The following is a 26,057-nucleotide window of genomic DNA, read 5'->3' as shown; positions in this document are numbered from 1 at the left end:
ATTTTATTAATTCTTTCAAAGAACCAGCTCCTAGTTTCGTTGATTTGTTCTATTGTTTTTTTGGTTTCTATTTCATTGATTTCTGCTCTGATCTTTATGATTTCTCTTCTCCTGCTGGGCTTAGGGTTTCTTTCTTGTTCTTTCTCCAGCTCCTTTAGGTGTAGGGTTAGGTTGTGTACCTGAGACCTTTCTTGTTTCTTGAGAAAGGCTTGTACCGCTATATATTTTCCTCTCAGGACTGCCTTTGTTGTGTCCCACAGATTTTGAACCGTTGTATTTTCATTATCATTTGTTTCCATGATTTTTTTCAATTCTTCTTTAATTTCCCGGTTGACCCATTCATTCTTTAGAAGGATACTGTTTAGTCTCCATGTATTTGGGTTCTTTCCAAACTTCCTTTTGTGGTTGAGTTCTAGCTTTAGAGCATTGTGGTCTGAAAATATGCAGGGAATGATCCCAATCTTTTGATACCGGTTGAGTCCTGATTTAGGACTGAGGATGTGATCTATTCTGGAGAATGTTCCATGTGCACTAGAGAAGAATGTGTATTCTGTTGCTTTGGGATGAAATATTCTGAATATATCTGTGATGTCCATCTGGTCCAGTGTGTCATTTAAGGCCTTTATTTCCTTGCTGATCTTTTGCTTGGATGACCTGTCCATTTCAGTGAGGGGAGTGTTAAAGTCCCCTACTATTATTGTGTTGTTGTTGATGTGTTTCTTTGATTTTGTTATTAATTGGTTTATATAGTTGGCTGCTCCCACATTGGGGGCATAGATATTTAAAATTGTTAAATCTTCTTGTTGGACAGACCCTTTGAGTATGATATAGTGTCCTTCCTCATCTCTTATTATAGTCTTTGGCTTAAAATCTAATTGATCTGATATAAGGATTGCCACTCCTGCTTTCTTCTGATGTCCATTAGCATGGTAAATTCTTTTCCACCCCCTCACTTTAAATCTGGAGGTGTCTTCGGGCTTAAAATGTGTTTCTTGGAGGCAACATATAGATGGGTTTTGTTTTTTTATCCATTCTGATACCCTGTGTCTTTTGACAGGGGCATTTTGCCCATTCACATTCAGGGTAACTATTGAGAGATATGAATTTAGTGCCATTGTATTGCCTGTAAGGTGACTGTTACTGTATATGGTCTCTGTTCCTTTCTGATCTACCACTTGTAGGCTCTCTCTTTGCTTAGAGGACCCCTTTCAATATTTCCTGTAGAGCTGGTTTGGTATTTGCAAATTCTTTCAGTTGTTGTTTGTCCTGGAAGCTTTTAATCTCTCCTTCTATTTTCAATGATAGCCTAGCTGGATATAGTATTCTTGGCTGCATGTTTTTCTCGTTTAGTGCTCTGAAAATATCATGCCAGCTCTTTCTGGCCTGCCAGGTCTCTGTGGATAAGTCAGCTGCCAATCTAATATTTTTACCATTGTATGTTACAGACTTCTTTTCCCGGGCTGCTTTCAGGATTTTCTCTTTGTCATTGAGACTTGTAAATTTTACTATTAGGTGACGGGGTGTGGGCCTATTCTTATTGATTTTGAGGGGCATTCTCTGAACCTCCTGAATTTTGATGCTCGTTCCCTTTGCCATATTGGGGAAATTCTCCCCAATAATTCTCTCCAGTATACCTTCTGCTCCCCTCTCACTTTCTTCTTCTTCTGGAATCCCAATTATTCTAATGTTGTTTCGTCTTATGGTGTCACTTATTTCTCGAATTCTCCCCTCGTGGTCCAGTAGCTGTTTGTCCCTCTTTTGATCAGCTTCTTTATTCTCTGTCATTTGGTCTTCTATATCACTAATTCTTTCTTCTGCCTCATTTATCCTAGCAGTGAGAGCCTCCATTTTTGATTGCACCTCATTAATAGCTTTTTTGATTTCAACTTGGTTAGATTTTAGTTCTTTTATTTCTCCAGAAAGGGCTTTTATATCTCTCGAGAGGGTTTCTCTAATATCTTCCATGCCTTTTTCGAGCCCGGCTAGAACCTTGAGAATTGTCATTCTGAACTCTAGATCTGACATATTACCGATGTCTGTATTGATTAGGTCCCTAGCCTTCGGTACTGCCTCTTGTTCTTTTTTTTGTGGTGAATTTTTACGTCTTGTCATTTTGTCCAGATAAGAGTAAATGAAGGGGCAAGTAAAATACTAAAAGGGTGGCAACAACCCCAGGAAAATATGCTTTAGCCAAATTAGAAGAGATCCAAAATCGTGAGTGGGGAGAAAGGGGATAAAAAGAGGTTCAAAAAGGAAGAAAGAAAAAAGAAAAAAAAAAAAAAAGAAAAGAAAAGAAAAGAAAAGAATTTTTTTAAAAAAAGAAAACACCTAAGAAAAATGTAAAAATATATATATATATATATTAGATAAACTAGTAAAAAATCGTTAAAAAAGAAAAAGGTAACAGTTAAAAAAAAAAAATTTTACCCGAAGGCGAGAAAAAAAAAAAATGAAAAAGAAAAAATTAAATTAACTGCAAGACTAAAAAAAATCACAGGAAAAAAGCCATGAGTTCCGTGCTTGGCTTTCTCCTCCTCTGGAATTCTGCTGCTCTCCTTGGTATTGAAACCGCACTCCTTGGTAGGTGAACTTGGTCTCGGCTGGATTTCTTGTTGATCTTCTGGGGGAGGGGCCTGTTGTAGTGATTCTCAAGTGTCTTTGCCCAGGCGGAATTACACCGCCTTTACCCGGGGCCGGGGTGAGTAATCCGCTCGGGTTTGCTTTCAGGAGCTTTTGTTCCCTGAGCGCTTTCCGTAGAGTTCCAGAGGACGGGAATACAAATGGCGGCCTCCTGGTCTCCGGCCCGGAGGAGCCGAGAGCCCAGGGCCCCACTCCTCAGTGCGCCCTCAGAGAACAGCGCCCAGTTACTCCCGTCTGCCTGACCTCCGGCCGCGCTCCGAGCTCACCGAGCCTGCGACCGGTTCAAGGTAACACGGAGCTGCGAGCTTACTGTCGGCTCTGTCTCTGTAGCCGGCTTTCCCGTTCCAATACCCGCAAGCTCTGTGACACTCAGACACCCCCGATCCTTCTGTGACCCTGCGGGACCTGAGGCCACGCTGACCCCGCGTGGGCTTCGCCCCGGTTTAGCCTCTGGAGCGATGTCCCTCAGCGGAACAGACTTTTAAAAGTCCTGATTTTGTGCGCGGTTGCTCCGCCGCTTGCCGGGAGCCGGCCCCTCCCCCCGGGGTCTATCTTCCCGTCGCTTTGGATTCACTTCTCCGCCGGTCCTACCTTTCAGAAAGTGGTTGTTTTTCTGTTTCCAGAATTGCTGTTCTTCTTCTCTTCAATCTGCCGATGGATTTTCAGGTGTTTGCAATCTTTAGATAAGCTATCTAGCTGATCTCCGGCTAGCTGAAGCAGTCTCAGCTTGCTACTTCTCCGCCATCTTGACTCCTCCCCAAAACAGCAACATTAAAAGTCACTTATTTTTCCTAAATTATCAATGGATACATGAAACAGGTCTAGCAAATCTAATCATCTTGGAATTGGTTGCTACATAGCTGACCACATTCCAGAGTTAATCCATTTCCACAGAATATTGGAATTAGAAAAATACCTGAGACATTACTTAATTTAGGCTCTTAGTTGTCAAAGATGTTTCCCTAACTTGGTAGAAATGGGTTTGTCTTTATCTTTAGGTCCAAATTGTTTTTCAAGATAAATTAAATCAGCATAATTCTAAATTATTTTCTAGTGATACATACTTTTCCTCTTAATAGTTGTTCTTTCTACTCTGAAAAAAAATTCCACATTTCCTAGGCTTTTCAAATCTCTCAAAGGATTATTTACCTCGATAATATAATCTTTCAAGAACAGGGGCTGACAGGGAAAACTGGATGGCTCAGTCGTAAAGCATCTGCCTTCAGCTCAGGTCATGATCCGAGGGTCCTGGGATCGGGCTCCCTGCTCAGTGGGAAGCCTGCTTCTCCCTCTTCCACTCCCCCTACTTGTGTTGCCTCTCTCCCTGTGTCTCTCTGTCAAATAAATAAATAAAATCTTTAAAATAATAATAATAATAATAATAATAATAAAGAACAGCAGCTGACCAAAAAAAAAAAAAAGAGTGGACACATGGTTGGCTAGTTATCTTAGGATACTGCATTTTTAAAAGTATCTTTAGGAGCATCATAAGCGTAGGTAACTGTCCATTCATGGCTAGCCTCATCCTGTCTCTTTACCAGATCTTGACTCATCAGCGCTTTGAACATCAGTCATTGAATCCAGCAGCTTTGAATCCCAGAGCCTGCACTAATACCAATGTCTAGTTGCTCAAAAGAGATGGAGAGGACTCCTTGAGACAGCCTGATATATTTGGAAGCAGATGATGCCAAATATAATTATAAACTATTATATTCAGAACACTTTCAGTATGTGAAAGAGACTACTTGATATACATTATCTCTTCTAAATTCTGGACAGGAGATAGGATGGTTCTCCCTTGAGAGCTGAAGAAACAGATTTTCAGAGAGGTTTAATAAATTGCCTGTCATCACAAAGCTAACCAGTCATAGAGTAAGGGATGGACTGAAAACTTGCACCTCTAACTGTCCTGAGTTAGGATGTAGGTTGAGCACCTTGGCTATCAACAGAACACTGTAGCATTGAGCTGAGTCACAGCTTCAAAAAAAAAAAAAAGTGGAATTTCCATATACTGTCAAGTCATTTGGAATTTACTGTATTTAATATGTGTTTAAATTATCTTCTATTATTGAATACTTTTTTTCAGACTATTCTAAAATGGAATATATATGGTGGGTGACAGGTGGCGTCTATACTTACAGTGGGAAGTGTTTACTAATGAACAGAATTGTCAAATCAATATGCTACACCCCTGAAACTAGTATAATATGGTATGCCAACTTTACTTCACTAATAACAAAATGGAATAGAAGATCTTTCAAGTTTTGACTTCCTGGGTATTTACTTTAAGCTCAAATAGAATTGGAATGGACTGTGTGACTCCGGTGTTGGGAAACCAGTATTTTAATACAAGACTTTATACTTGATGTTGGAAATAACTTCACTTTGTAAGTCTGAGAAAGTCTCTGTATCAAACCAAAAGATTTTTTTCTTAAGATAAATAAAGAAAGTAGCATGAATGATCGAGTTGCAAAGAGCTCCAAGTGTATGGCAGCCTTAAATGAACCTACCCCTCTGCCTTTGGGAATTTGATTTTTTAGTTTCGATTTTCAACTCTGGATCTCATTTGCAAGTTGCTACTTAATTGACTGGGGTGAATAATGTTATAGAAAGCACAAAATATAAAGGAACTAGGTAGCAATGATAATTATCCAACATCCATTCAACAAGTATTTACTGAGGCTCAGTATATGCTGAGTGCGGAGCCACGGAGCTGGGTGCAGCAGTGAGAAAAGATGGCCTCAGGGCAGATGGCCTGGTCAGTGCAGAAACTCTGCTAAAACCCAAGGTTTGGTTAGATTGAATTCAGTGGCATCTCTTAAGAGTGGGACCAATCCCATCCTCTTGGAGATTTTGAGAGCATTAAGTGACATAATATACATTACTGTAGCATAAACGCTGTATTGAAGTCATTCTGTAAGTACTTGGTAATACATATAAAGAACAATTAATTAAACCTATTTATACAAATAAGTCAGGAAAAATGTATGAATCCTAGCAAATACAGCAAAGAATTGGTAGCACACATCCACCCTTATACTCCCTGAATGACTTTAGAGCAGAGAAAGTCTCTTGAAAGAAGTCTTTATCAAAAAACACTTTGAAATTATACTCACCAATGTGTTCAAACTACATACACTATTGAGTCTTGCCTTATGGAATAAAGGGAAGAGAAGAAGATTTGGCATCTGAAGATCTTCAGTTTCATTTTCTTATCTGTAAAATGATAATAGGAATGGGACCTATCTATAGGGTTGCTATGGCTCTCAGAAAGGATCATGTCCATAAAATAACCTGGAAATACGGATATAATCATTCAAATATAAGCCATTATTTTTGACTAATCAAGATATAGCTGTCTGACACATTTTTTATATCCACGTTTTAGATTAAGTCCCTTAACTCACAAATATCTTAGGATACAATTTGAGTTTGTAGTACATTGTCCTAAAAAGATATGCGTGTGTGCATGTGTGTGAGAGTGGTATGTGGCTTATCTACTTCTACCATGCATGGACTGAACTGCTGAATTGTTTGAGGCAACAAGTCTTGGGAAATATCATTAAAATTCTCAGATGCTAGCATGCAAATGTGTAATCTTAAGGGCCAAGAGTTCTTATTCAGTATGACTTCCAATGACAGTACAGACAAAAGGTTGATATCCAGGATCTATAATGAATTTCAAAGACATGTAAATGAACTTAAATTAGATACCCATTCCAGTCCCAAGACTTTATGATTTTATGATTATATAATATAACCCCAAAAGCCTTCCATGAAGGGAAGATGGTTTAAACTGGAGACCCTTGATCTTCTAAGCTCTTTGACAGATCTGGGAATTTACATCTGGATATAAAAGCCATGGAAAGCTGGTCTGCTGTATACACTAGAGGGGGAATTTGGAGCTCCAGGACACTTTGCAAGAACAGGGTGAGGAGCAGAGATGGGAGAGAGAGGAAGGATGAAGGGAAGAACTCAAATCTTAGTGAAATCTATCAACCCCAAAGATAATTGGTGTAGAAAAATCTCTGGTAGAAACTCATGACAGATAGAATCTAGGTCACTTTTTAAGAGTCATGAGGTAGCATACACGGAACCAGGACTCCAAGACACAGAGGATGTTACAAGATTTTAAGTCCCTGAAATGCTGAAGAAGGGTTTTGGACTTTCACAGACTGTGGAACTGGTATTTGAACAAATTACACCTAGACCTTCAAGAGGGCAAAGAGGCCTCAGCTTATTCACGGCTTACACAAAAGAGACATATATCTATTTATTTTATGAAGTTTGAAACTGCCTGCTTCCAAAAGAAGAAACAATGCCTTTGTTGTACTATTTCCTATACTATAACTTTACAAAGGGGAGTTAACCTAGGCCAGCAAGTCTCAGATTCGAAGCTGTGGAGAAGGGGTGGGGTAGGAATGACGAGGTCGGGGGGCGGGCTTGCCCTCAGGGGAGATGTGTTCATGTCTAGAAATATTCGGGGTTGTCACAATTAAGGGTTGCTAGTGGCACCTTGAAGGTCGAGGGCAAGGATGTTGCTCATTGTATGTTGCTCCCCATCATGGAGACTATCTGACTGCCAACGTGAATTGTGCTGAGCTGAGAAACCCTGACATAGGCCAACCTATCATTTCACAAATGAGAAACTGAACATCAGAGAAGGTCAGTGACAGGTGCCAAGTCACACAGTGAGCGAGAAGTCCTTGCCTCCTCAAGAGCTGGAAGGGATAGGTCTTTCACCGTTTCCCACCGCACCACGTGACTTCCAAAAGCTAAAAATGGAACTGCTGGAACACAAAGCTTCTTATGGACAAATTTAGGCTGAAGATGTACTAAATAAATAAACACTAGCATAAATCCTTAAAACATAGTACTGCTTATATTGAGAAATCTGGGCCACCAGAAAAATAGAGAATTCAGTTACATAACATATATTTTGACTGTATGTAGTGAAAACTATTTTCATGATATTTAACCCAAGTTCTACCCAGGCTAGTGGTTCTCAGACTTTAGCATGCTTCACGGTCACCTGCTGGGCTCGTTAAAAAACAGGTTGCCCCCCTCAGTCCCTGAGAATCTGCATTCCTAACAAGCTTCCAGGTGCTGCTCCTGGTACTCAGGAGACCACGCTTTGAGAACCACTGGCCTAGCATTTGGTAGCTACTCAATCAATGTTGGCTCAATATCATAAGCATTTAATAATATAATCTCACCAAAAAACGTAATCTCCCTTTGGCGTAGATTAATTACTAATGCTACTTCACACTGAGAAGAAAATCATCTAGAGATGGCAGAACCAAAACTAACGTTAGCCTCATTTAACTCATATCTTTTACTCTAGAAATGAACAAGTGAATATAACCACTTAAGTTCCATTAACAGAGAAAAGAATCCCTATTAAAAACAGATTTTGAAACAAAAATCATTTATAGACATTTGAGCACTGACAGTGTTATTGTAAAATTATATGAACTAAAGATTGTAAGTATGACTAAGTATGTATGCATTGTTTTTCACATTCTGTGTGTGAGGATTATTCTGGATGCCAAACTGAGTAAAGCCTGGTCTGATTGGGGCTCTTATGCCAAGCTAGGTCTATGGGGAAAATGCCTATTGACATTAGTAATATAAAAATTGAGCCCTGAGGGACCATAACTGTCTCTTCAAGTTATTTGGGAAAACACATACAATTAAAAATAGCATAAAATGATAAGCAATATATTCCCGACATAAATAATCAATGTACTACTGTTAATCATTATTAACAGAGTGAAGGGTACCCAGAAGGAAATTTATTTCGGCAACATTCATTTGTGTTCCTTTAATTTAATAAAAAATAATGTAAGAAATTGCAGATTCTTAAAAACTACCTGTTTGCCTAGTGAGTGAGTGTGCTATCATTGATTGCCCCATGTCGGTCCTCATTTATGGACACTGAATATTCAGCCTCCCATTTACCTCTTTAACATCACAAGACACTTCACACAGCCTTTATTTTCCTAACTCATGACATCCTGGCCGAAGCACTGAACTTCTGCCAAGAGCACCAAGGAAGCCGAACCCTCTCAAATGTGCTGCTCCTGTCTTGAACTTTTTAAATACCCACCCATCTTTTAAATTAGGTGCCATCTGTTGTGTCGGGATCTCTGGTTAAGTCTTATTAAAATTCCTTGCCAGTATCACACAGCTGCTGCAGTCTTACCCTGCTACTTCTCCAGCCTTTTCTGCAGTGTTCATAAGAGCCTGCTAGCCTAATGAGTTCCCGGACCAGGACATGGGGTGAGCGTCTAAAACAGAATCAGTGCTATGCTGTTTCTAATTTTACTCACAGAGTGAATAACTGTTTATGTCCAATCTGGGATCATGCCTCCACGTCCCCTGAACACAGCACACTCTGAACCAGAGCAGTTAGTCCGGCATCAGCAGGGCTAGCTAGAATCAAACGGCGCTTTTACTGCAGGATTCACCTTGGAACAAAATAGGCAGGATTTATTATCTGTCGAAGTCACATCACTGCCAGGTTATGATGCTTTCATTCTCATATTGTCACAAACAGTCACCGCAGAAGACAAACGTGGGAAAACATCACGCTTATTTACAAGGAAAGCAAATTTGCAATCAGACAAGGGCAACCGAACAGCCAAGAACTGCAGTAAATCTCTGAGAGCTAATAGTGCTTTCCAGCAACACCTCCCAGCAAATGGATTGTATTCAGAGCCACTGTAAAACAGCCACAGCAACATTCATTCCTCGATGGCTAGAGAAGGTGCTTGACAAGCAAATCCTAATTTATGATTCATTTACTCCCCGAGTGTCTTAAAACTAGGACTGCTACCAGACTTCCTATGCTTATTCAAGCATGCTGACAAAACTGGACTCCCTTAGTAATTTCTCTCGGCACCTCTCAGCATGGCTGACGGGCATCTGCCAAGCCTAGAGCATACAAACCACTGAATCATGCAAAAATATTTACCCCCAAAAGATGTAGTAAAAGTTCAGCTTCCTCCAGCTTCCATAGTCCCTGAAGTGTTAATCTGAAGGAAGAGTTCCATGAGTTTTCACAGGCCAGCAGTGTGTCTCCTACACTTGACCTAGACAGCCTTACATAACGAAGCGTCGGGGCTGGGGAGCTCGCTGAATGTCATCACCAGCGAGAGGAAGAAGTATTGGCAGCAGCAGGCAGGCGGGCAGGCTGGGAGTTTGCATGGGAATCGTGAAATCTTGTCTTTCTCTTTTGAAATGTTTCGGAAGGAGAGTTAAGAATAGCTCGGAAACTGGTCTTGTTTTTGTGGGAAGAATGACCAGAAGCCTAAAAGCTGAATTTTGCAGCAAGTGCAAGGCACCGCTCTCCCGTGCTTGCAGTAAAGCTAACAGAGTGAATGGCTGTCTGTAAAGTACTGAGCCATGACACCTAAGATGAAGGGAATGGTAAAGCAGAGTAATGACTCAAAGGCTGCCACCGAGAGCTCTTGTCTACCTTTAACTCATTGTGGTGAGTAGAGGGGAATATGTGTCTGTGTAATAGAAATGATAGTTGGAGGTGTGAGCTGGTTTGCAGGATAACTGTAAGAGTGGTAAAGAGTGTTTATGTTCCTTCAACATCTTTTCGCAAGCAAGACAACAGCATTTGAAATCTCACCAAATTCAGAAGAGGGTGGGTTAAACTGGTTGTGCTTCATGAATTTCAGTTCAGGTATTTTCATGAAAGACATAAGCAAATCAGGTTACCTCTCTATGGCGGTGGGCAGGTAACTGTCAGGTGTGTTCATTAATTACTGCCATTGTTGATACTAAAACGATAGGAAGTTCAGCATTCAGATTTTGTATACAATGAATCTTTCTTTAGAGTTTGAAAGCAGTTTCTCAGAACGGGGCAAGAAGATCACGGTGCTTTTAGATCAGCTTTGTAACACTCACTCCTAGATATCTGGAGGATACTTTTAAACAGCAAATTAAAAACAGCATATTCTCCATCTAATCTTCATTCAATTATCTCAAGTGTGTGCAATGCAAGCTGTGTTCTTAAAAGCTAGAAATAATAAAACCAGCCCTATATTCTGATCCTGAGTACAATGATATGACATTATTAATATAAAATGGTATTATATTGTTTAATTATATATAAAATTGTGGTTTGATACGGGATGTGGGCTAAGATGTATAATTCCCGAGGCAACAGAAATAGAGAAGCCATGCATGATTTAAAAATAATATTAATGTGCTGCTCTTAGCTGGGAAACTTATCTACTAATGCATCACACTGAGAATAGAGCAGGGAAATAAGAGAATTTTAGAACTATGGAACAACACGATGATCTAATCCCACTACATCATTTAACCCCTATGGAAACTGAGGTCAAAAGAAGTTAAATGATGTGTTTAAGGTGACTCCGAAGAAGAGGTGAATGGAATGTGGTTTTTCTCATCCTCACTCATGTTTTGCCTACCATCCTGCAGTAAATAGTTGTTCTCTAGTACAACAGCATTCTCCTTGCGGTCTAGTTGGTGTAAAGGCCTGGTGTTCAATGATTTTTTTTTTTTTAATCATAGAAATGACAGAAAACAAGAGTAGAGTAGCACAAAATAGCTGCTATTAGGAACAGTCTGAATTTAGAAAATCAATTTCGGCAGTGGATGGAATGAAAAATTTTCCTCAAGCATTTCTTACAATCATAATGAACATATTGGCACAATATTTAATTAAAATTTTCAGATTATGAAATGGTGTTCTGAACATGTGGCAACAGACACTACGCTGGTAGTTTAGATCTTTTTAATGTTGTTAATGTTGATTGTGGAGCTAGGCTTGTCCCTGACTCGGAGAGCTAATGTACATGAAATAAACAACCCACAGAAAGCAAAGAACAGGAAAACAGTGTTTTAAAAAAGATTTGGTCTTATTACTTTCAAGTAAGCTGAGCTCTTTGTCAGGTACTTTTTGATCCTTGCCTCCCTGCCCCCAGCACTGGGCTTACTGGAAACCTCAGTAAATGTTTACTGCATAAATAAACGGAGGGATGAACGCATTCAAGATGATCTATAAATGAGAGTCGCATATGATCCTCCTTAGTAGTCTTCCTTGGTGTCATTTTAAAGAGCACAGAAGGGGCGCCTGGGTGGCTCAGTGGTTAAAGCCTCTGCCTTAGGCTCAGGTAGTGAACCTAGGGTCCTGGGATTGAGCCCCACATGGGGCTCTCTGCTCAGCAGGGAGCCTGCTTCCCCACCCCACCCCCACTCTTTCTCTGCCTGCCTCTCTGCCTACTTGTGATCTCTGTCAAATAAATAAATAAAATCTTTAAAAAAAAATAAAAATAAAGAGCACAGAAGAAGACTTATGAATATATCAGCTTGATAACTGCCAAAGTAAATGAGTTATGAATATATCAGCTTGATAACTGCCAAAGTAAATGAGTGCTTCTGAGATAACTTGTTTGGAAACTGTTCTTATTTAAAAAAACAAAACAAAACAAAACAACAGCATTCTCCTTGCAGTCTAGTTGGATCAGCTTGGTATAGGTTTGGCAGCTCCTAAGAGATAATCCAATTTTCACTAGATTAACCAAATAGAGGTTTTGTTTTTCTCAAGTGACGTTAAGTGACATTAAGGTAGGACTTCACAGTGCTGGCAAGATCCACAGTCTTCAGGCATCTAAGCTAATTTTTCCTTCTTTTTAGCCATCTTTAGCATGTGGCTCTTATCCTCTGATTTGTTGCCTTGTGGTGTCAAAATGGCTGCCTGTCCTCCAGCAGCCTGAGTAGATTTCAGGCGGGAAGGTAGGACGTGCAAAGGGCAAAACACAAGTTCCAGGTAAATCAGCTTTCTCCAAGAGCTTTCCTGATTACACACACATTGAGACTTCTGTCTAAAGGGTCATAACTGTGAGAAATGCCACTCTTCCTAGTGAGGAGTCTTAGAATAATTTTTTTTTTAGCTGAGCTTATTGCATTTCCCAATTGAGCTGGGTTCTCTTTTTAAGACAAATGGGGTTGCTTCCCCAGTATCCATTCTCCCTTAGCATATACTTTTGGTAGTTCTGGTAAAATCCTAAAGCATTTGGCATGATCGTTTAGCCTAAGTTGATTTATCTTCCAAAAGAAGGAAAAATCTTCTCATTTTACATCCAGATCTTCTATGGAAAAAATTATCCTCCTTTTGCAATGGAACATTACTTGGGTTGCAATGGATTTGTAATTACACTGTTGTCAAATACATGCAAAGAGAAAGCTGCAAACAAACTTTCCAGAATGAGAAAAGAAAATAATTCCATATGCCATTTACCTCATAACCACCCCAAAAATAAGGTTGTCTGAAGTAGTTTCTTTCCGAAAAGATTCTGACTATAGAAGAATGAATGGACACTGAATTAAAGCTCTAATCTTTGAAATTTCTGCAATTGCTAAGTAAAATGGTGTCTCACTAATTTAGAAGAGAGCCTTTTGCTTTTTTTTTTTTTAGTTTCTCCTGTTGTCTTGCTGGAATTAGCTAGATAAAAAGCATGTGGCTCTTCCTGCTGGGCCATGGAAGGGCTATGTGACATATTCCAATTAGGTCACAGGAATGTCTCTCTAAACAACAAGCTGTTCTTTATATTGGGACAAGGAATAATATGGACATCTTTGAAAGGACCTGGAACAGGATGGTTCCCCAGATCAAAAGTTTCACTTGAAACATGTAGAAAATTCCTGACTAGATTGGGTTAGAAACTCTCTGATTTTAGGAGGAAAAATGATGACATTTTTAGTTTCTATCAAACTCAACTTTTATGTGGTAGATAGTTGACTTTGAACCCAAGTCACAATCACCGTGAAATAACCTATTTGGGAAAAAAAATGGAATATTGTGTTAGCTTCTACTATACTGCAAAGCCACACGGAACACGGTACCCATTTCAGTCTCTTAACAGGAGTAAGAGACTTTCTTGCAGAAAAGAAGACTATATCCAGCCTGACTGAAGACAGTCAATTAAAGTATATTTAGTACCCAGAGGGTATGAGTTTTACAAGCACAAACTCAAGGGAGAACAAAACTGGAAATTTCTCTTTCCCTATAAATTAATTTAATTTCTATTTTAATGTCCCATTTTTTCCTAATGGTAGAAAATTTAATTATTTCTAGGTCAGCTCAATTGCTTTAGTACTTTTTCAGTTATCTCAGGTTTAGCTCAGTAAAATGTAAGATTTTTGCCTTTGTCCTTTATATTGATTAGAATGACACTAGCTTCAGCAACAAATATACCCAAAAGTATTGGTGGCGTAACACAATTAGATGCATTTCTTACTCATGAAAAGTTCTATGTAGTTGTTTTTGGTTGGCAGATGGCCTTCCATGTTTTCATGGATGGATCTTGGATCCTTCTCTCTCATGGCTCCTCTAGCCTCTAGGTACTCAGAGTCAGTCAACGGAGGGAAAAAGACTTCATGAAGAATTATATGTATCTCTTTAGCCCAGAAGTGACACACACCGCTGGCTTGTATTTAAATGGTGAGGAATAGTCATGTGATCCCCTTACACACAATGGATGGCTGAGAAATGTTCTCCCTAGCTAGGCAGCCACTTCTCAAAATGGAGCATGTTATTGGGGTCACCAAGCTATCTCTGCCTACCTTTCATCTTGGCAGTTAATCACTTAAAAATATATCAATGATATATTCTGCCAATTATAATTGATTGGCAGAAATTGTCAAGAAATGATTTCTTAACATCAGAGAACTGAGGATTTAACCTGGAGAAAAAGAGATAGTGCTCCTTGTGTTAGTGATTGATTACATTTGGCCCCTGAAAAAGGGATCACATCCTTTTTCTTCTACCCACAGAGATCAGAGAAACTGTAGTATAGATTTCCAAATCTTTCCATTGTAATACCTGGAGTTCAGGTCTAGGATTTTTACATTCTAAGTAAAATACCCCAAATTACAGCAGTCCCACATGCTTTGAGAAACATGGCTGGTCCACATGAACCTTGAAAGGTTGGTTTCTGAATCAGAAGGATCTGATCCTAGCATCCAGCGAATGCTTGGCTGTCACTTGGGTATTTCAGGAGGGATGCAAGAAGGCACAGGGAAGAAGGGGTCAAGCCCATATTGAAAAACCAGAATGTTCAGAAATTCTCAGTAGACATCCTCCTGGGTCTCATTGGCCAGAACCGTTCTATATCTGCTTACAGGAACAAAAGAGAAGGCTGGGAAAGTTAACCTTCAAGTTGGGCTAATAAATGTTTCCAACAAAACTGGGGTTCTCTTAAGGAGGAAAAAGGAGGAAAAGGATAACAATGTCTGGCTCAACATTAATAGGTCCATTAATCTGCCGAGGTAATTATAAGCTTGTCTTCACTTCCCAGAGGGCATAGTATCAGTGGTATGTGTGTATGAGAGAAAGAGAGAGAGAGAGAGCAAAAAGAGAGAGAGAGAGAGACACTAGGTTTATTGGCGCTGTGGAGATGAGCATGAACCCCTAGGCAATTCAGAGACTACTTTCATTTAATGGTTCTGTAACTTGGTAGCTAATGAACCAGGATGTCTGTAGACTTATACTTTAGCCTTTCCATATTTTTTCAGTCTTGGATTCTCTTCTGAAATTGCTAGGACATATTCAAAGTAGGTGTTCTATTTAAACTGGGAAGAAGCACCCTTTTAAAAAAAAGTGTCTGTACTCCTTCCCAGCTGCCTCTCTTCATTAAACACACACACTCTCCAGAGTTTCTAAGTTTTTGAGTAAAAAGGAGAATCATCTAGGTCAAAGGAGGTACGCGGATGGCAGGATGGGAAAAGATGGTGCCTGGGGAAAAGAAAGAACCAGGTGTTCAACATTTGCCCTTTTTGGTGTTTTTTCCAAGTTGCTTTCCCAAGTGGGATCTAAGAATGGGCAAGCCTTGGTGCATTATCCAATGCATTAGATTATCTCTAAGTTAACCCTAAAGGGATGGCACAACTGCGCTGTCTTTTCCTTATCAGGCCCCCCACATGCTATTTCTTATCAGTCTCCACATAGTTAGGCACACTCGGGAATTCCCTTTTAGATCTATGAACAATTCTCAGACTAACTCAAAAGAAACGATTTACTTCCCCACCCACTTATTTTGGCCAGTGTTCCAATCTCATTGAATCGCTTGCAGATACGAGAAAGCTTTATGTTATCTCATACCTCTATGAATTTGCTTAGACTGATCTCTCCATTGGAGTCACTCATCTCCATTCACCCCTACAACGCTGGCTTTGTCATGCCACCTGTAGTCCTTTCCTGGGTCAGTGAAACATAGTAGGTTAAAGGACCAGTTTTTTAAAATAGCTGGTCCTTATCCCTTCACACCTACCCAGGCAGAAACTATTACTGCTTGTTGGGATGTGACCATGACTTAGAAAGTTCTAGTGTGCTTATATTATATGTTGTTAAACAAAGTTGCTTTCATACTACCTTCCTCAAATAACTGGCTACTTAAAAACCAGAACCGTGTTTTATTCATCTTTGAATTTCTAGTTCCTAAAGTGGAGGCTGCTTGGGACACAGTATGCATTCAACAACAATTCCTTGTGATTAAAAAATTGTGATTATTAATAACAATGAAGATGAACCTATATACTTTAAGAAAACCAAGCATAAACATGGATTTATGAAATATAAAACACTGGGAATAATAACATATCCTATAAAAAGATGTTTCATTTGTTAAGAGATCACCAAATTTTCCTTGAAAATGTCAATTAATCGTTGTCTTTACATTTGGTTTTTCTACCAAAAAAAATCTATTCTTAAAATAAGCATTATCTATACTTCAGAACTCTAATTGCAGGCAATAGCTTGACTTTTTTGTTAATGATAATCTGGTTATTGTAACAGTTCTACTTTTTTCTCTACATATTTTATTAAATCCATTTGTAGGAGATTAAAATACTTCCTTTTTTGAGAAGCTAGACTTGGTCATCTATTTCAAAAAATTACAGATATATTATTTATTATTAACAGAGTATAAATTAAATATTTTTTGCCATGCATGCTTTAGTCATCCAAAACTCTCACAGTTGATTTATAATTTTATTCTTACAATATGCTTGTGATAGGTGTTAGATTTCACCAGCTCATCCTGCCTCTTCTTTTATTGAAAAACGATGGACAAAGGATCCCATGACCTTTCCAAAATCTCACGGTCAATTTGCTGACTCTTTTCTTCTAATTAATTAATATTCTTTTGGGCTTTACATGTTCTTAGGGTGGGCTTCTGTGCCACTCAATGTGCTGGGTCAAGTTCGCAGTTGTCTCAGTAAATCAAACCGTCAAGAACCACCCTGTGAACCCCGCCCTTTATTGCTTCTGCCGTGTCCTCATATTTTCAGTCAGAATTCCAAATTAAGCTATTGTATTTGGAACCCAGCTTTAGAAACCCTGTCTTCAAATAGCAAGTCTTGGCTCCCTCACACATTGTGATGTGAAAATCTGAGTACAGGGAGTTCTAAAGGAGCAGCGCTCCCTTTGCTGAAGGCCAGCGTTTCCCTGGAGGTAGGGAATTAAGATGTAGATGCTGAACCGGATACCCAGATCCATTTGTTCCTTTTGCCTCATCTCTTTCTCACTCCTCCACTTTCTATTTGGAGACAGACTTGAAAAAATCATGGTTTGCCTGACAGTCTAGTTGTCTCCAGGGGTAGGCTACATCACGGGGCTTCTCGACCAGGGTCGCATAAGTGAACCATCAAATATCAAAATGAACAATGAGCATCCCCATTTTGTTTTTGCAGGTATAGCTGGATTATAAAAAATTTAACGTGTATTCCATTTAGCAAAACCTCTAAACATGTTCTTCATAGTGACATTAGAGATGCTGAGTCATCTTCTTCCTGCCCTTTTATGTCTGAAGAAGTTGATGAGAATGTTGGACTCCTAACAGACAAACATGAATTATAATTTACATTTGTATGAATGGGCTTACTGCTTTACAAAGCACATTCATGCATTTCATCCCCTAGAGACCTAGATCCTTATGGGATCCAGATCAGCATGGAGGTCTGCATGGCAGCTGCTGACCTGACCCATCTCTGTTGAGATGAGCCCAGGATGTATCCTGAGACCTGGAATGCTAAACCCAGTGCTCTGTAGGGCACGTCACACTGCAGGAATCTACTAGTCAACTGGAAGGCCACACGGATGTAAGGTGTAGAGTGTCAGGAAGGAATGTCCAGTCCTGACCCTAACCCTGCCACAGGGTATCTCTGCTACCATTTGGACCTCCATGTGGCCTTCTGGAAGAGAGGTTCAGGATTTCAGAGAGGGGCTCAGACATGTGAGATCCAGTGATGAATAAATCTTCAGAAATGCCAAACTCTGTTATTATTCCAAGTAACAATTAGTCCCAGATGATTTTTATTTTGGGGAAGAAGATCTCAGAAGTGATTAGTCAACTAGCTGCACAGCTGCAAATGTCTTTGGATTTGAAAACATTGCCCTTTTTGCAGAGGACAGGCAACAAGGATCCAAATGCAAGCAAATTTTGCATATACAAAAAACTACTCCGTCAGCAAGCTTAATTAGGTAGAAAAAGTTTGTCTGTAATTCCATTATAAAGGCAGATTATACATCAGCCAATCATAGGATTTGGAGGCTGGAAGAAACCCCAATTTTGCTATTGCCCCAAATGGCTAGCTTGGCACATACAGAAGGCAGATGAAATTTGTTTCTGATTAGTGCTCTACAAGAAAAAAAATTATTTCTATACTAACACACAATATTTCTTTACTAATATGAGACAATTTTTAAAATGTAGTATGTTAATAGTTTGATATTTAATCTTTGACCCTAATGAATTATTAGTCTTAAATAAATAATAACATTTAATATATATTAATGAGTATTAAAAACATTCTATTTCTTAACATATGTTTACTTTACAAAACAGAGTAGAGGAAATCTACCTGCAAGAAATGCCATTTCTTATTCATATTCTCTCTGTAATCCTGGTTCCCTACATCCAGCACAAATTTTGTAGGGGAAAATTGGGAATAAAAACGCCTCTCTCTTAGGATTGTTGTAAATTTCAGTAGGAAGATATTCGTTAGTTACCAAATGGTGTTGAGTGGTTGATAAAGTCCACTTCTATTTGTTGTTTCCCTCACATAAATGTGGGAGTTTTGATCCCTGGTCACCCAGAAGGAGACTTCTTTCAGCCAGGTAACCCTTCAGATTAAACGAAATTCGAAATCTTTTCTTTGAGCTCCTTTTAAAAAAAGTTTATTTTTATTCTCACTTCTCTGTAACAGCAAAGGTTGGAAGCCTGGAAATGTCCCTCCATGGAGAAATCTTGCTTTCAGCATGTGTGCTAACCAGTGATCCACTGATGATTGAATTTTTAGAGTATCCTGCTTCTGGAGTACCTAACCATTTGTTGTATTCATTCTAGCTATTAGCAAGGAATATTTATTGACTCCCTATGCACACCTATCTTCTAGGAAATACAACTGAATCCTTCTGGAATGTTTAGAGTCTGGAGAATATATGATAATATTATGCTGTATGATCAGTATTGACTGCTGGAAATACAAAGCATTTTGGAATTTGAAGGAGAACAACATCACCCCCTCCTTTGGGGAGATGTGGGAGAAAGTGGGATTTGGATAGAGAAGTGGAGGGGGCGGATTTCAAAGAGAACATGGAGAAGGTGGAGTGGTTAATCTTTCTTGAAAGAAAAAAGGAAAGGGAGGAATATTCCAGAAAAAAAAGGACGAGGCCAGTTTATTTAGAGCCTGAGGGTTTGTGCATTATCATGATTAATCACAGGAACAGCTGCCAAGCTTTCATTATAAAAATATTCTCCAGGAGAATTCATCAAGTTCCATTGCCTATTAATTTCTGTTGATGCATTTTATTTAGCATCTTCAATGACAGATGACACTTTAAAAAAAAATGGAAGGAAAGCAGTAAGACCAAGCTCATTAGATAAATGATTTACATGTGATATTTTAAAATTAAGCAATGTCATTGCCCAAGCAAATTACGAGTCTTTAGTTTTAGTATGTTTACCGTGTCCTTAAAAATTCTAAGTTTATGACTTAACATTTTTACTTAGTACATATCAGTTGATAGTATTTTATCATCTTAAATTTATTATTTATCAAGAAATTATGAAATGAGGCAATGTAGTGTTTTGGTACATGTTTTGATTTGGAACTTTAAAAAATTTGGTTTAGAGGCACCTGGGTGGCTCAGTCGGTTAAGCATCCAACTCTTGATTTCAGCATGGGCCATGATCTCAGGGTTGTGAGAGCAAACATCGAGTTAGGGTCTGTGGAACCTAACCTAATGGGTGTGGAGTCTCCTTAAGATTCTCTCTCTCCTTCTGCCTTCTGCCCCTCTCCTCATCTCAAAAAAAAAAAAAAAATCGATTTACAGTCTTACTTTTATCAATAAAATTCTCTTGTATGACCTTGAATATGTTTCCCATCTGTGTAATCATGTAAATAACAGACTAAACTTAAATGCATTTTAATCCCTTCAAGTTTTAAAATTGTATAATATAAATATATAGATACATATTTTAATACAATACTCTTTTATTTTTATATTTTTTAAAAACCACATTCATTAAAATGGGATCTGCATAGTTTAAATGCTTTTTTCTTAGATAACAAGAGAATTTTTCAAGAGCTACATAGCAGCTTTTAGCTCAGCTAAATCTTACTGGCAAAACCAATATCCTGGAGAGCCTGCGTAGCTCAGTTGGTTAAGCGTCTGCCTTCAGCTCAGGTCATGATCCCAGGGTCCTGGACCGAGTCCCTCATTAAACTCCCCGCTCAACGGGGAGCCTGCTTTTCCCTTCCCTCTGCTGCTCCCCCTGCTTGTGCTCTTTCTTTCTCTCTCTCTGACAAATAAATAAATAAAATAAATTAAACCCCTAGAAATGTAATGATATACAGGATGATTTTAAAAGCAGGTCTTCTTTCTGTTCCTGGTTGGGTAAGGCTTGCAACGAATTCTGAAACGTGTAACTTAACATTCGTTTCAGAACTACGTGAGGCTTTGCAGTTCCAAAGTGTATCTACCCATACACTTGACCTGAATGGCCTCTTCTGAAAGATAAGAATATACTTAAGTCTCACCTCTGGAACTGGTGTGGGATACCACCCTTATGAAGACTGTGCTATTTTCTATCTTGAGGACATATCCACAGGAAGCCAACAGCTGATGAGTGGTTTCTCCACTTGTGAGTAGAGCTAAAAAGTCCTCCTGGCAATTGTCTCTCTGAATGTTCCAGTAAGAATACTGAGCGCCTACTCTCTGAGACTATGTGTGTTTGAGAGGACACTGGCTGATACCAGCTAACACAGCTCATTGATTGAAATTTGCTGATGCATCTCTATCAACAGAAGCCATGCAGGGTTTCTCAGAACCCCTACAAAAAAGCCCATGACTTCTGCATAGTTGTAGTTTCCCACGGCCCTTAGAAAACCTTTCCAGACATTTTCATAAGCCTGAGTCCTATATGGGCATGTAATTCTAGCTACACATAAATAAATAACATCAGTGCTAATAGTACATACACTCTGTGTTGTGAGGTAATTTTTTCCTAAATGCCTATTGCTATACATTTTTAATCCCCTTCAGAATAAATAGAAGCTTTTCTTTACAAAGTGGTTAATGAAAGATTAAGCCCCTTTTTTCCCTGTCTTTGTATTTAATGAAACCAAATGTACACATCTTCTTTAAGGTTTGAGAACATAAGAGACCCTATTTCTATTCCCCCAAAGCAGATTTGAATTTCCTAGCTTTGTTTTTTCATATTTAAAAATAGTAAATTACATCAACCAAAATAAAACTATGATTATAAAAACTATAATTCACAATACAACTATATTACATAATTTGAAGTTTGTCATGGTATAATGTAAAAATCATAGTAAAATACAGTGAGGCAGATCTAGATTGAGACTCTGGCCCTATTAGTTAATAGTATGGTGACTTCTGGAAGTTGCCTAAATTTTCTGAGCCTTTGTTCTCCTCTATCAAATGGAGACGATAATCTGAAACCATAAGGTTGTAAAATAAGATAATAAAACAATGTGTTTGGCACATAAAAGGTATTAAAAAAGTAGTACTCTTTTTCTCCCCTCTCCTCCTTAGTCATGTTGAAAGCATAGGGCAAGAATTTAATGAAAGCCTCACTGAAAAAGAAAAATCAAGAACTCATGATTTTATTTCGGGCTTTCTGTTTTCCTCACTTACACACTTTCCTGAGTTATCTTTATATTTTTGTTGGCCACAGTTATCACCTTTTTGCGTGCTGATGGCCTCCATATCTCCTTGTCTTATCCAAATCACGTTCCTGTACTCCAGGAAATGCAACATGCTTTTTAGTATATGCCACTGTTAAACTCACTTTAAAAACCACATTTCCCAAATTGAGTTTAACATCTCCGTCTCACCATTAAAAAATACAACAGCAACCGAACAATTGGCTTTTTTTGCTTTGTTCCTATCATGAGTGCCGAAGCTTCAAATCTGAGTTATAGCTTGGACTCTTCTCTTCTCTAAATTCTTCACAACCAATTCCTAAGTCCCATCCCTTCTACTCCCTGAATAGCTTTCAGATTCATCTATAGCTCTCTAGTCTAACTGCTATGACCCTTCTTCAGATCACCATCATCTTTGCCTGAATTTTTGCAACCAACTTTCAACTGGTCTCTCTGTTTCTAGTCATGGTTCTCTCCAATCTGCTGCTCATAATGCAGACAAAAAGATCTTTCTAAATCTACTGCATATTGTGTCTCTTCTGTACCCAATAAAGCCCAGGTTTATTGCCATTCTAACAGAGCTTACGTGATATACCCTTAATATGCTTTATTTACAATGGGGCTGCATTCTTTAGACCTCCTTGGGGACTCAACCATTCATTGGAGCGTTACAGCCAACAGCTCCCAATTATGTCATGCTTTGTGTCTTTCCCTCAGCTGAAAGTACTTGCACAAGGTTATACCCTTCCCAGGGCAGCCAGCATCCAGTAATGGTTCCACTCAGAGGTATGAAATTCTACCCCCTTATCCCAAGCACAGAAGACTCTGAAGGTCCATCCCAGTTTAAGATCTCCCTGTCGGATTGGATGAAGACTCTGTTGTGATTATTTTATAGCCCAACTTCTTCCCTGAACACCGAGATAGAAGTTGAGTAGTAGACTGTCTTCACTGCCTCACAGGTGTTGATGTTGTAAGTTCTCCGAGTAAATTTCCTGCATGAAAGCTTCAACCCCTGAGTCTATATCCCAAAGAACCCAACCTTTGACAGACTCTTCCCTGGACTATTCAGCCTCATGCTCTGTGACTTCTTCTCTTTGCCTTCTATCCTTTATCCAGTCTGACCTAATTTCAGTTCTTTTAACCTTTAGCACTTGCCCTTTTCTATAGGCTCTTCCTTCACATATTCATTCAATATGTGAATGAATGAATGTTAGTTAAGACTGCACTTACAGTGGTTAAAAATAAGAGATTCATGAAAGAAGTTATATACTTAAGAATGATCATGTGCATTTTGAATGAGAATTTGAGTTTTTACTGAATATACCCATGTGTGTTAATTCAGTCATTAGCTCATCTATCATTCAAATGCAGGGATTTTTAAAAATCCCATAATGCATAGCCCTCCATAGGAGTTGGTCAAAAATGTCAGTTCTACTTCTGTTAAGAATTTATGTTCAGTTATATTAATATTATTTTTAAAGGTTTATTTATTTAATTGGGAGAGAGCAAGAGGGCTGAGGGGAGAGGCATAAGGAGAGGGAGAGCAAGAATATTGAGCAAATCCCTGCAGAGCACAGAGCCTGATGTGGGGCTCCATCACATGACCCAGAGTTCATGACCTGATCCAAAAACCAAGAGTCAGAGGCTTAACCATCCGAACCACCCAGGTACCCCATTAGTACTATATATATATTTTTTAATTTTTTATTTTTTATAAACATACATTTTTATCCCCAGGGGTACAGGTCTGTGAATCGCCAGGTTTACACACTTCACGGCACTCACCAAGGCACATACCCTCCCCAATGTCCATAACCCCACCCCCCTTCTCCCAACCCCCCCCCAGCAACCCTCAGTTTGTTTTGTGAGATTAAGAGTCACTTATGTTTTATGACCCAGCAATTGCACTACTGGGTATTTACCCTAAAGATACAAACGTAGTGATCCAAAGGGGCACGTGCAGCAATGTCCACAATAGCCAAACTATGGAAAGAACCTAGATGTCCATCAACAGATGAATGGATCAAGAAGATGTGGTATATATACACAATGGAATACTATGCAGCCATCAAAAGAAATGAAATCTTGCCATTTGCGACAACATGGATGGAACTAGAGCGTATCATGCTTAGTGAAATAAGTCAAGCGGAGAAAGACAACTATCATATGATCTCCCTGATATGAGGAAGTGGTGATGCAACATGGGGGCTTAAGTGGGTAGGAGAAGAATCAATGAAACAAGATGGGATTGGGAGGGAGACAAACCATAAGTACTATTTTTTAAAAATAACTCTTGCAGAAACATCTGACTTGAAATTTTGTTAGAACTGGGACGCCTGGGTGGCTCAGTTGGTTAAGCAGCTGCCTTCGGCTCAGGTCATGATCCCAGCGTCCTGGGATCGAGTCCCACATCGGGCTCCTTGCTCCGCAGGGAGCCTGCTTCTCCCTCTCCCTCTGACTCTGCCTTCCACTCTGTCTGCCTGTGCTCGCTCTCGCTCTCTCTCTGACAAGTAAATAAATAAAATCTTTAAAAAAAAAAAAAAAAAGAAATTTTGTTAGAACTTATCGTTATACTACTTTTTCCCTCCCACCATCTACTCTCTGTCTGCTGTTCCCAACAATGGGAAATGAAGGACCCAAACTGATCAAATCTGGTTAGGGTAGTTTTACTAGGTGACCCAAGAAATAAAATAACCCATCAGTGGTGTTCTGAGTAGTAAATTCCTAGCCTTACACTATAAAATGGAAAAGAAGAAAAAAAGTTGATATAAATGTCAACAATCCTCCACACTGACTGCCTCAGGTGGATTCCCTGGAAGTAGGACAGGCTCTTGCACATCATAACAATCAGACTTTGAGGAATCAGGTGTTCCCATGGGGGAAGACGGTGAGACTTCCTAAGCATTTTCAGGTAAGAAAGTCTCTTCTGTTGACCTAGAGCCATTCTTCAGGAAAAACTAAGACATGTTTGACATCAACACCAACAACAACTAGGGGATCTGCATGCTGTCCTGGTAAAGGGTATTTTACCATTGTCTATTATGCTCGTCCCCTACCTCTGTGTCTGTATCTTGAGAAAACTATAGTCTGCGCTTCTTTTTCTTGACCTTAAACTTTCTTTTCTTTTGGGACAGAGTACCATAATTCTCTACATTGGGGGAAGTTATCACTAATTATCTTAGAATTTACAAGTGGTCTATGTACTTTTGACATACTGTACTGTTGATCTCTTATATCTAAATTTAAAACTGAAAATAATAATTCTAGTCTAGAATTTTATAACTTCTGATTTACTATTATTAGATCTCTCATTGAGATAGGAGAAGAGAATATTGAAATCTTATAGATTCTTATGAAGCACGTTAGAAACAAGTTATTTTCTAAAGTTTCTATACTATCCTTGTATTTTAAATACTTGGGGACAGGGACACCTGGGTGGCTCAGTCAGTTAAGCATCTGCCATCAGCCCAGGTCATGATTCTAGGGTCCTAGGATGGAGTCCCTCATCAAACTCCCTGCTCAATGGGGAGGCTGCTTCCCCCTCTGCTTGCCTCTCCCTCTGCCTGCTGCTCCCCCCTGCTTGTCCTCTCTCTCTCTCTCTCTGACAAATAAGTAAAAATAAAATTTTTAAAAAATATAAATATAAATTATAAATAATAATAATACATACATACATACATACTTGGGGACATTGCTGGTGTCAGTGGGAAATTTGCACATAATTATACGTTTATTCCCAGTGAAATACATGATGATCTGGTACTGAAACTAAAGAGGGCTTTAGAGAGAACCTGAGGAAAGTCGTACTATAGGTCCACCTCCCATGTAAGAGCTTGACATAAGGTGTATACTTGTTCACAAAAAGACATCAACCTTCCAGTCCACACATTTGAGAGCGAAGTGGTGAGAAATTGTTCTTATCTAACATTCCAGAATATTCACATTTTAGACCCTTGTCAGAAACTGTAACACCAAACTCTGCTTTTAGACTCTTATCAAAAGTTAGAGATGTAGAATTCATTGAGGATATTTTGATGGCACACAGCACAGTCTTCTCAGAAGTTTTTCTAGACCTCATTATTACATAAGCATAGAGCTTTATCCTAGGACCATACTGTTTTTTTTTTTTTTTTTTTTTTTTTTTTTTTAAATCAAGTACAGAAACTAGAAGAACACAATGGTCAAATTCTAGAGAGGTCCAC

The 26,057-nt window shown here is 39.0% G+C and overlaps 1 protein-coding gene and 1 long non-coding RNA gene across 6 annotated transcripts in view; one reads left to right on the top strand and one right to left on the bottom strand.

Moving 5' to 3' along the window:
- Positions 1-9,784, bottom strand: part of SCN1A (sodium voltage-gated channel alpha subunit 1) — a 149,233-nt gene extending 139,449 nt beyond the window's left edge. The window contains exon 1 of the mRNA XM_059167125.1: positions 9,617-9,784. The gene's annotated coding sequence lies outside the window, so the exon portion shown is untranslated. The remainder of the gene's footprint in view (positions 1-9,616) is intronic.
- A 236-nt stretch (positions 9,785-10,020) lies between these two features.
- The window catches only part of LOC131827142 (uncharacterized), a 167,900-nt gene continuing 151,863 nt past the window's right edge, over positions 10,021-26,057 (top strand). For all 5 annotated transcript variants that reach the window (XR_009351907.1, XR_009351906.1, XR_009351905.1 and 2 more), the window contains exon 1: positions 10,021-10,135. This is a non-coding gene — a long non-coding RNA (uncharacterized LOC131827142). The remainder of the gene's footprint in view (positions 10,136-26,057) is intronic.

The sequence above is a fragment of the Mustela lutreola genome, chromosome 3 (assembly GCF_030435805.1).
Source record: "Mustela lutreola isolate mMusLut2 chromosome 3, mMusLut2.pri, whole genome shotgun sequence".
Classification (NCBI taxonomy): Eukaryota; Metazoa; Chordata; class Mammalia; order Carnivora; family Mustelidae; genus Mustela; species Mustela lutreola.
The sequence above is the reverse complement of the archived record's forward strand: the minus strand, read 5'-3'. Positions and strand labels throughout refer to the sequence as shown.